An 11,144-nucleotide genomic window follows, 5' to 3' on the forward strand; every position below is an offset into this window, starting at 1 on the left:
CGGCCCGCCCCTTCCCCGAGCCCGCGCCCGCGGGAGGCGGCGGCGGCAGCGCGGAGGCCCCCGCGCCTCGGGTCCTCCTGAGGAAAGAGAGCACGGCTTTCTTCTCCACACAGGAAAATAGCTGGGTTTTTCTCGGGGAAATGACTGTCCACCGTGATGGGCTGACCACTTGTCCTGTGGTGACACCGACCCCCGCGCCTCGAGGGCCTGTTTCCCCCCGAAGGAAGAACCCGGTTTTCTTTTCAAGAGACAAATAGAAGGTGACATAAACGTGTCAGGTTTTGCCGTAGAGGAAGCCTGGGGAAATGGAGGACAACCAGAGTGCCCTCTGTGGTGGCGGGCGCCCCTCTCTACCCCCAAAACCAGCGCGCTGCTCCGGGCGGGCGACCCTGGAGGTCAAGAGCGGGGAGGAGCTGCCTGCCGCCGACTCTGCTGAAGAGAGACCGGGGCAGGAAAAGGAGAGAAATCCCAGCCTCGGCCCGCTCTCCCCTGTAACTTTTGCTGGAGGATTTCGCGTCGCCCCAAGACTCGTCAGTGAGCCGTGGTAGAGATGGTCCTCGAATGGAGGGATTGCTGACGGCCGTGACGACGAGTTCTCCATCACGCTGAATTTAATTGGAATTGGTGGCCAACCCCTTGGGGAGGAGGTTTCCGACGCTGCAGACCTGCTGCTTATTAAATTTTGTCTTTGCTGTGTCGAGTCTGCGGTGTTTCAAACCCGGGGCAGAGGTTGCTGCTCTGAGATGAGTGGGAGCAAGCACCTGCCTGAGCGACGCTGCCAGCGTAACTCCTAACAGCACTAGGGAGGGATGAAAGGTCACTCTTTGGGAACACAAGAACAGGCAAATCTTGCCAAATTTTTTTACTGCAGTGCAGCTAGTAAAATACTTCCCCGTGTAGCATCTTGCCATGCTTTTGTGTGTTCAATTCCCCTTTCCCTGCTCAGCCTCTCAGAGCAAAACAGGGCCATTTTGCAACCAAGAACGGGGGCATTTTCGACACACATGTGCCTCGTGAAAGAACCCTCTAGGAATTTGGCTCGACTGATCAGAGATAAGGAAAATGAAAAATGAGCTGATCAGCTGGTATAGGGGGAGTTGGAAAATATCAGTAATAAATACCAAATAAATATGTCCACCATTGCTCCCCGTATCTCAACCAGTGAGCTGAACCAGTCAGGAAAAGAATAACAATGACATTTCAAATCAAAAAAAAAAAAGCCCATGGAGGGAATTAAAATGTTCAGCAACTTCCTTCTTCCTCCATTTTCTTACCAACTCTCTCCAACATCACGCTTACATGCACGTGTGTGTGTGTGTACACACACCTTCCCCCCCCACACACACACACATATAGGTGGAGTCACTCTTATATATGGTTGTTGCTCCCTTGACCGGGAGGCCATCAGGCATTCGGTCGCTGTTGTGATGACCTTAGTTGTGGATTTTCCTGCTTTTGATTCCCACGTAGCAGAGTGAGCCACGAGCAGGCTGTCATCTTCCACCCCGGGGGCAATCCTGATCAAACCACGGACCACAGAACAACACTCTGCCCTCTAAACCTTAAATTGGACTTATAATCATTGCTCTGAGTCAGCCATATGAAAGAAGACTCTGATATATGATATAAGATATATATATATATAATATATATATATAAGATATATATGTATATTTCTTGAGAAATCTTACAGATGGAGATATAGATATATCTTATACGTATGATTATATAAGCTATATGTAGATATATATCTATAGCTATCCATATCATAGAAGTCGGGTTGGAAGGGACCTTGTAGATCTTCAAGTCCGACCCCCAGCCTGGGTGGGAAAAAAGACTGGACTCAAATGAGTCCAGCCAGGTAGGCATCCAGCCTCTTCTTAAAGACCCCCAGGGTAGGAGCCAGCACCACTTCCCTAGGAAGTTGGTTCCAGCTCCTAGCCGCCCTGACTGTGAAGTAGTTCTTGCGGATGTCTAATCTAAACCTACTCTCTAATTGTGTCCATTGTTCCTTGTCATGCCAGGGGGTGCTAAGGGAAACAGCGTCTCCACCAAACCCTTCTGGTCCCCCCTAGTGAGTTTATAGACTGTCACCAGGTCCCTCCTCAGCCTTCTCTTCTCTTGTGGCCATTCCCATCATAGAATCATAGAATCATAATCATAGAATCACAGAATATCATATAGATATATATAGCTCATATAATCATATGTATAAGATTTCGAATATGGATCTGCAAGTATCCATTCAATAGATCTGTAATATATATAGTCACATATATGATTGCTCCTCAAGACCTGGCCTAAACAGAGTTTCGCTAGCTTAGCTAAAGGTGTGATTTTTAAACCGGTTTTGTTAAATCAATGCAGTGTGGTGGAGGTGCTCTTAGCTGACTTAACTCTGCCCCCTGGCCGTTTAGTCTCTCTGTGCTGTAATCTCTTTTTAAACTAGCACAAGTATGTCCACTCAGAGGTTTGCACCAGTTTAAGTTCTTGGGTAAACAAACCCTTTGACTTTGGATCTGACTTCTGCCCCAGTCCAGATCAGCCCAAATGTATTGACCTTTAGGACACGCTGCAAAGCACATTTTTTAAAATAATAGATCACTGGGGAGGCATCAAGGGGGTGGTGTTTCCTTTGGAAAGTGTAGGAACGGGGTTTTGGGGGTGTGGGTTTGCCGGCTGGCTGGCTCTGCGCTGGGCGGGTCTTGCTGTTTGTGTTTTATGGCTATGGGTTGTACAATCCATGGATGGCGGGGGGTCTTGAACTTGGATCACGAGCCTTCCTCAGTTCTTAATTAATCATAAAGTGTGTCTATTTGTACTACTGTCGCTACACCCAGGCAAACGTCCAGCATGCCTCAGCTGCACAGGGTAAGCACTGAGCATTTGCCTTGTAGTTTGAACAGTACGTATAGCCCCAGTGTAGACAGGACCTCGCAGCCAAAGGTGACGCTGCTCTGCTTCATTTCAGCTGCGCCCGTCTACACGAGGGCTCGGGTAGGTGCTGCGGCCTCCTGCATCGCTTCCGTGGCAGAAGATGAAAGCTATGTTCAGACGCATCCTCTGGCTGTTTTCTGTGACATCCCCAGCTGCAAAGAGTCTTTCTTTTCAGTTTCCATTTGATCCACTGACGGGCTTGAGAAAGCAAACTGATTCTGGGTAGGGAGCAGAATTAAAATGTCGGGTGGCAATACTTGCAGGTCCATATGAGAAGCGACCTGTGTACGGAGGGGAGTGGGCACTGTAGTTGACAACTCACTGCACCAGCTCTATATTAAACCCATTTTTCTATTGGTGAACGTTACACCAAATTCTGGCCACATTTCTCCTTCCAGCAGTCAGTAAAAAGCCAGAGCCCCTTTCCACATGCGAGCACAGGGAATGGCCTCTCTGCTCATGAATTTATGGAAGCGGGGAGCAGGTTTGCTGAGGCACACCGCTTTCTCCTGGAACCACACTCCAAAGGGCTGTCAGGGCAGAACAGCGGATTAGCTGACTTCTTCGATACTGTTCACGCTAAATCCATCGGGATTTATTCCAAGTGAGGTGGTGCAGGCTCCCACCCTGGGGGTTTTTAAGAGGAGGTTGGATGACCACCTTACTGGGGTCGTTTGACCCCAGTACTCTTCCCTGCCATAGCAGGGGGTCGGACTAGATGATCTGCTCAGGTCCCTTCCGACCCTAGAAACTATGAAACTATGAAACTATTATTCAGAAATCTGGCTGGGAGTGGCTGACTCAATACAGTATGCGTGGTAATATTTTCATATGACAAATGATAATACTGTGATAAGCGCATGCTCATTAGCAATCTGCATAACAACAACACTTTGCTTTCCTATGATATGCCAAAGCAATTTAAAAAGGAAGCCAGGTAAATATTAGACAGGCAAATATTATGAGCCTTATTTGACTATAGCAACAAAGACAAAGGTTGCGGCGAGAACTGGCTTCAAAGATGGAAGCAAAAAACCAGGGCGTCCTGAACTCCAGGCCTGTGGCAAGGCCAGGCCAGATCCCAGGCAACTCAGACTTCGCACGCTGTCATAAGTCAGCCGTCAATGACTTCCAATGCTTTGTAAAAAATCTGCACCTCTTCACAGATCAGATGTGCCCCAACGATGCGTGTAGCCAACCCTCTTCTTTCTAATATCAGATCTGCAAGCTGCAACCCAAATTAGAATATGTCGCAAATATGCAGTTACCAGTATTTAAATATAAAAACCTGAAATACCGCATCATTTTAGCAAAGGATATGTTATTATTTTAGCAAGCCAACAGACTATATAATCACCCTGCACTCAGTATGGCATGCAGAACAATGGAGCCTTCATGCTTAGAATGCAGGCTGCTATCACTGTAAGCATAGGTATGCAATATAGAAGTCCTAATTTGACTAAAAGTGCCATCCATTTCATTTTTTTCAACAAGACCACATTGTTTCGTGCCCTAACATGGGACAAGAAAAACAGAGAACTCAATTGTACTTGTCATAATGCACACGTAATTTATAATAATGTTGGTTATTAAAGGATTTTTAGTAATTAACGGCGGTGTGCTATTTCACTGCATTGTTGTTTTTTTTTTGGGCCTATTATAATGGCAAACATTCTTGCAAGATGCTCTTGAACTTGTTCTATAGGTCTCAGACTAAAAGCGTAGAAGTTGTTGAAAGTTTGCCAGCATTACCTAAGATTGATCGTATGAATACTGTACAAAGCCAAGTCCTCCCAGGCTTAGACAGAATATTGGTAGCTACACAGGCAGAGGGGAAAAAACGCCCTGCTTCTATGGGCCGAGAAGAGCCAGAAGGCAGATGGAGAGAGGAGAGGGCAGGTAACACAGCGCACAGCACTGCAGCAGTCTCCACACCAGCAGAAGCAGGAACAGCAGCCAGCACCGGCACGCGGGGACTGCATATGATATTTTGTACATGAAAGAAAAATAATCTCACCGTTTCCCCAATTTTGCACCTTCAGAAAGTTGCTACATCAAGCCATGATGCAGCAGAAGTGGTATCTTTAATATCTAAATCATTCTAAAAACATAGTTTGGTCTGTTTTTTGTCATACTGCATTGTCCCCGAGACTGAACTGAGATTGCGCACTGGATTTGGTGCTGTTCGCATATGTAGTTGGAGGGACCCACTGCCTCGGTTATTGCCTGAACAGACAAGATGGGCGAAGGGTAGGAGAAAGGAAAGGTTATTACCCTCCAGTTGTGCACACTGAACTGCAACATGGCAATGAAAGGGTCCAACAAAAGTGGGGCAAACCACACCACTTCTACTGGGTAGATGGGAATAGCTGATGCCCTGTAACTTCACTCCAGCTCACCTCATGGGGATTTGCTGGTACGCCCATACCCGGCATGACTAGCAGAGTTGGTCAGGCAAACTTAGACAAGAGCTACGTTCTGGAGATACGGTTTCAGTGAAACTGAAACACCTCATGAAATCGGGTGGATTTCACATTTTATTTCAGGAGAAAACCAGATGTTCCAACAATGCCAAAAACCACTCTGTTCCAGCTTTTCTTTTTTAACAAAATGCTTCAGCCTTCTATTCTGAAATACCTTCTCTTTTTTTTCAAAACATTGTATGGGATGATATATATACACATAGCATGGTGCCATCTAATACAGCATTTACAGAGCTGAAATCACAGGACAAGGGTTTTCAGACTTTGCCTCCACAGACAAGTTCCAAATCTGAAAACCCTTGTCCTGTGATTTCAGCTCTGTAAATGCTGTATTAGATGGCACCATGCTATGTGTCTATATATCATCCCATACAACATTTTGAAAAAAAAAAGAGAAGTTATTTCAGAATAGAAGGCTGAAGCATTTTGTTAAAAAAGAAAAGCTGGAAGGGAGGATCACAGGATTTGGAAATCTGGCTTTGCTGACGTCCAAATCCTGAGATCCTCCTTATGCTGCAACTTCCCCTCGTGACTCCCACTAAGTCCTGTGGGAAGTTGATGGCAGAGACCAAGCCTGAACCCAGATCTCCTAAGTGCTGGTCTAATGCTTTAAACACCACACCTCGCATCCAGACACTTCATGGAAAATGTGGACACCTGCTCCATAAATGGAGAATCAAAGAGGGTCCGGGTTGCAATTGTTTTTTCAGCCCCTACAACACATTGTGAACAGCTGCCCAATTCGATCATTTAATGGCCATCTAAAATCAATCCATGCAGCTACCCCTGAAGCAGTCGAATGGTTATCAATTTTAGATATTAATCTATGAATGTAATCCTAAAATGTCACACAAGATAAAAAGAAGAGCACACCTACCGCAAGAGATAGGGGGATGGCCCATGCAGGATGACAAGCTGCCAACTGGTACCGACTGGAGTATGTCTTTCCTGTGCATATTACCTTTGAGCAAGAACAGACGCCTAAAAGGGATCACCCGTGCTAACAAGATCAGGCCCTTCAGATCACACCAATCACAAGGATTAGTCCAGAAGGGTCCACGGGAACATTGCCCCCAGCACACCAGAGCCACAAGCACCTCAGCATGAGGGCAACACAGAGACCAACAGGGCTGGGAGAAGGGGATGCCAGCTCCATGGATGGCTTCCCTGAGAGGGCAAATGGGCTTTGTTGGGTCTGGGTGGTGGGAGAGGAAGGAAAGTGCTGCAGGGAGTTCAGCTCCCTGCTCTGCCCTGGGCCCAACCAGCAACCTAGGACATGTCACCTTGTCACTCTCCATCTCCCACAGGCGCAGCAGCACTGCTTCCCTGCCCCACTGGGCTCTCGTGAGGCTGTAACTATATAGACCGCAGCGTGCCCCTGCCCGACAGGAGACCACAACCAGCACACCCCCTCAGCACCGCATTGCAAGGGCCTCAAACGAGTGATTATCAGAAGCCCCCTCTGCTTTATCTGGGACCCCTTCTCCTCTTTGGCCATGTAGGAAAATCAGGGCATGACATGACTTGATCTGGGAAAATAAGTGATTTATCAGCTCATGGCCCCAGCTGTTTTGTTTGGGTTTGTTTTCATTTAAATCCACCCAACTTTTTTGTTGACAAATCAAAAATTAAGAAAATATATTTTGGATCAAATGCAAACATTGCTTAATCTGACACGGTTCTTTGGGTGAATCTGGTATCTCGTATTAAACCAACTGAAATAGTTGGAACATTTTTTTCTTAGCAAGCTTTCAGGTTTAAAAATCCTTCATCAAGCTGAGGAAGCATCTGCCGTTGGTGTTTCAGATTAAGATCAAATTCAGATTAAGAATTTCTGAATCTGAAGCATTTCTTTCCTTTTCACGTTTCACAACTTTCACCAAGAAAAGAAAAAAGAAGTCAAATCATAACAAATTGTCAAACCGAGAGTCATTTTTGATCTTGAAAGGACTTCACATGATGAAAGGCTACACCACCTGTGTCATTTGGAAAACAGAATGCAAAGTTTCAAATACTCTGAATTATTTGTGTTTTCAAGCAATGCAACCTACAAAATGTTTCCGCTTGCCAGCACCTGGACTCTGGGTCCGGGCAGACCCAGGGGGCATGCGTGGTACAGCCAAAGTTGGAGGGGTCCACAACCGCTTGCCCTGTTCCTGCATCCACTGCTATATGGGGTGACAAAGTTAGGGCCAGCTCTAGCCACAGCCCTCCTCCCAAGTGGAGATCCCATGCCTTGGAAGAGATAAGCATGCAGGACAACTCTTTGGGGCAGGGCTTGGGCAGGTGGGCGTCCTGTCCAGTGGCCTCTAGGAACCACGTTGTTAAGGAAAGAGGCAGGGGTGCTACCGAGAGATCAAGAGCTAAGAGGCTCTGGGGGCGTCCCCCCGGCGTGCCCATGACCGGCAGAGAGCAGGACGCTGAGCGAAGAGAAGAGCGAATGGAAACTCCACCAGACAAACCTTGCCCGAGTTTCCAGGTCTGTCTAGGCTCTTCCCACGGGTCTCCGTCTGCCGTGGGTGGAGACGAGCTGACCCTGTGCTCTGGTTATTAAGCACCACAGCCTCAGGGGTCGATGGCAAGCAAAGCTCTTCCAAGGAAAGCTGGTCAGGGATTTTTTCGGCAAGAATGGCTTTGCATCAGAAAACATAAATTAGTCAAAATAGAAACTTGTCGTGGGAATGTACCAGGGTCTGTGAAACTAGGATTGGGAAAAGTTTTACTTCAACAGCACAGCCAACCGCCTTCAGGTCAGGGCACGTGGCTGGGACATGCGAGAGGCCCTTTGCTGTCTGACTGAACCCCAAAAACTAGACCTGGGTCTCCCACATCCCAGGTGTGTGCTCAGACCACCAGTTTGGGGTGGGTCCCTCTCAGTTCCTCTGCCTGGAGCTGTCCCAGTCTGAATAAATAATTCAGTATTCATCTCAACCAGAGACAAGCTGACGCTAGGCCTAGTGGCTCAGGGCACTTACCTGGGCTCTGGGAAGCCCAGATCCAACTCTTTGGTCTGGATCAGGCTAGGCAAGGTGTCCAACCCTCCCAGCCGAGTGCCATAAATGTTGGGCTCTCGCTTCCACTTTCACCCCAAAACACCCTCAAAAGTGCTTGGTTTTGCCCCAGGGCAGAATGGGACAAATACTGAATCCTCAAAAGATTTTGTGGGAAAGGAGAACTATTTCTCCCCTGCATTCATCCCAAGCCTCAGTGGTAGGCAAAGATGATTTTTCTGAATATGTGATGTACGTCCTTCTCTCATCCTTTCCCCTGCTTCACTGCTTCTCCTTGCTTTTTCTCCATTCTCTCTTTCCTCCTTTGTACCAGAAGGGCAATTTTCCAGCACTGCAGAAATGACCGGCACTGTTCAGTGCATATTTGTGGGCAGCAGAAGAAAAACAACAGAGACTCCACGCAGACAGCACGGAGCAAAGAATAAGGTCCAGCATCTGGTGCACGGTTTCCTCAAGCATCTCAGACTGTGACTTTCTCACAGCACCGCCTAAAGACCCTTGGTAACCCCGCCGTCCCACGGTGCGAGTCCAGAAGGCAGCCGGGGACAATGGTCCCTCACCCTCAGTGGCTACAACAAAACCCATTTCCCCACCCTTCCTTGGGAAATAAAACAATTGGAAATACATCCTTCCTAGTCGCATTTGAGGAACACGAATTCCCACAAGTAGGTTGTTTGGTATCATCCAGAAAGGTGCATCTTAACACATGCAAGCAGCTCAGGCTGATTGATAGGGAAGAGAGACCACACTTCTAACATCCTCCCAGCAACAGGAACGGCTCCGAGATCTGAAGTTAGGCTTCCCATCCTGCTCTAAACCCAACCCATGGAGAAGCCGGAACGAAAGCACAAAAATCACAGCAAAACTGGAGTGTAATGATTACAGACCTCTTAGGAGATTATTTAAAACCCATTTGCCTCCAATGTTCCCTGTACGTGATGTTGAAACTGCCACGATGCGCACCAGAGGAGACAAGGACTTGGCTCGTTCTTAGGTTTTCGGTCAGCCGCAGGATACAGCGAAGTGCGAACCCAGCATGATCTGAGCCCATCTAACAGTTCCTGGCAGCACAGGAAGCGAAAGCAACAGCACGCTAAAGGACCGGATCACTTCTCACAGGCATACACAACCACCTAGTGTCAGAAAACCACAAGGAACTGCACCGGCACAGAGCTTGATGAAGACTCCCTTAAGTACAGCCGGGACTTGGCTTGCCCGTTGATGCTAAGTGCAGTACGGTCCTCTAAAACAGAGATGGGCACCGCAGGATCGTGGGTTAGTCAGCCTTGCCTGCAGTTAGCCTGCACCTTTGTGCTTCTCTGCATTTCAAGCAGGAGACAATTGGACTGAACACTCACACATCAGCCAGGCACAAGTCGAAGCGATGTGGACTGAACCCAAACCAAACTTCACGTGATGTTGGACACATTTCAGGTCAATACCTTTCCCCTGCATTTCAGAGGCTGCTAAACTTCCCCACGTTGGTCTGAACCAGAAGCGGGAGTGCCGGTATTTCACCGGACAGCCGTTTTGCACGAGATGTTCTGTCCGATCGGGCAGACGCAGGAGGTTGGATAAGCTTTGGTGAAGAATCCAGAGTCGGCAGCCTGCCCCAACCAAACCTCCAAACCCTCTGAAGTTTTCCTGCCAAAACCTGTGACCTTCATCAGAGTAGCCAAGAGCCTTCGATATCTCTTTAATGTTCCCATAGCAGTCCAGTCAAGCAAAATATTGCTATGGGTTTCCCTCCATTTACCCGGGTTCGAGTTATGTGAATTCGCTCTTATGCGATGACCCTTTTTATACCTGAAACATGTTATATGTGAGCTAAATTCACTGTTATGCAATCGGCACAGGTGCGTCTCCCCCTCCCCCCAGCAGGTAAGTCTGTGAGTTTGTGAGGGGAGGGGAAAGGGCCATGGGGCCGGGGCCCCACTCACCACAGCCCCTGCTGCAGCTGCTCTGTGAGCGGCTGATGCCAGCGGATTGCAGCTGCTGGGTTGCTCCGTGCCGCAAACCGGCCTGAACGCCCCCAGCATGGCGTAGCCCAGCGGCTGTAAGCAGGCGGCATCCGCTGCTGCCAGGGCTGCAGCAGGGGCAGGCAGCCGCCTGCAGTGGGATGAGAGCAGGCTGGGGCTGGTGGCAGTACCAGGCTCTTCCCGGCAAACACGGTGGGCTGCAGCAATGGGAGGGGGGCTGCTCCCACCCCAAAATTCATCATAGCTGTCCGCAACCTGCCCTCCCAGCACCACTGCTGAGCACCAGAAAGAGCCACCAGCCTCAGCCTGCTCTCATCCCACTGCAGGCTGCTGCCTGCCCCTGCTGCAGCCCTGGGCGCAGTGGACACTGCCTGCTTGCAGCCACTGGGCTACACCGTGCCGGGGGGTTTGGTGCATGATGCAGCCCAGTGGCTGCAGGCAGCTGGCATCAGCCGCTCCCGGGGCTGCTTCAGCAGGGGCTGCAGTGACTGGGGAGAAGTGGAGCAGTGGGGTGAGTGTGGAGAAGTGGGGTGAGTGGGGCTGCCGCCCACCCCGAGCGCCGCAAAGAGCTCAGTGCTGCCCCTGCTGCAGACACCGCCTGCTTGCAGCCACTGGGCTGCACCTCGCCCTTGTCCCTGCCCCTTCCCTAGCCCCAGCCTCGCTCCATCCCTCTCACCGCAGGGGGAACGCTTCCATATCGGTTTCATTGTAAACTGGGTTCGCTTTATGCAAAT

This window comes from Gavialis gangeticus, unplaced genomic scaffold, assembly GCF_001723915.1.
Source record: "Gavialis gangeticus isolate Ggan-Ray unplaced genomic scaffold, GavGan_comp1, whole genome shotgun sequence".
Taxonomy (NCBI): Eukaryota; Metazoa; Chordata; order Crocodylia; family Gavialidae; genus Gavialis; species Gavialis gangeticus.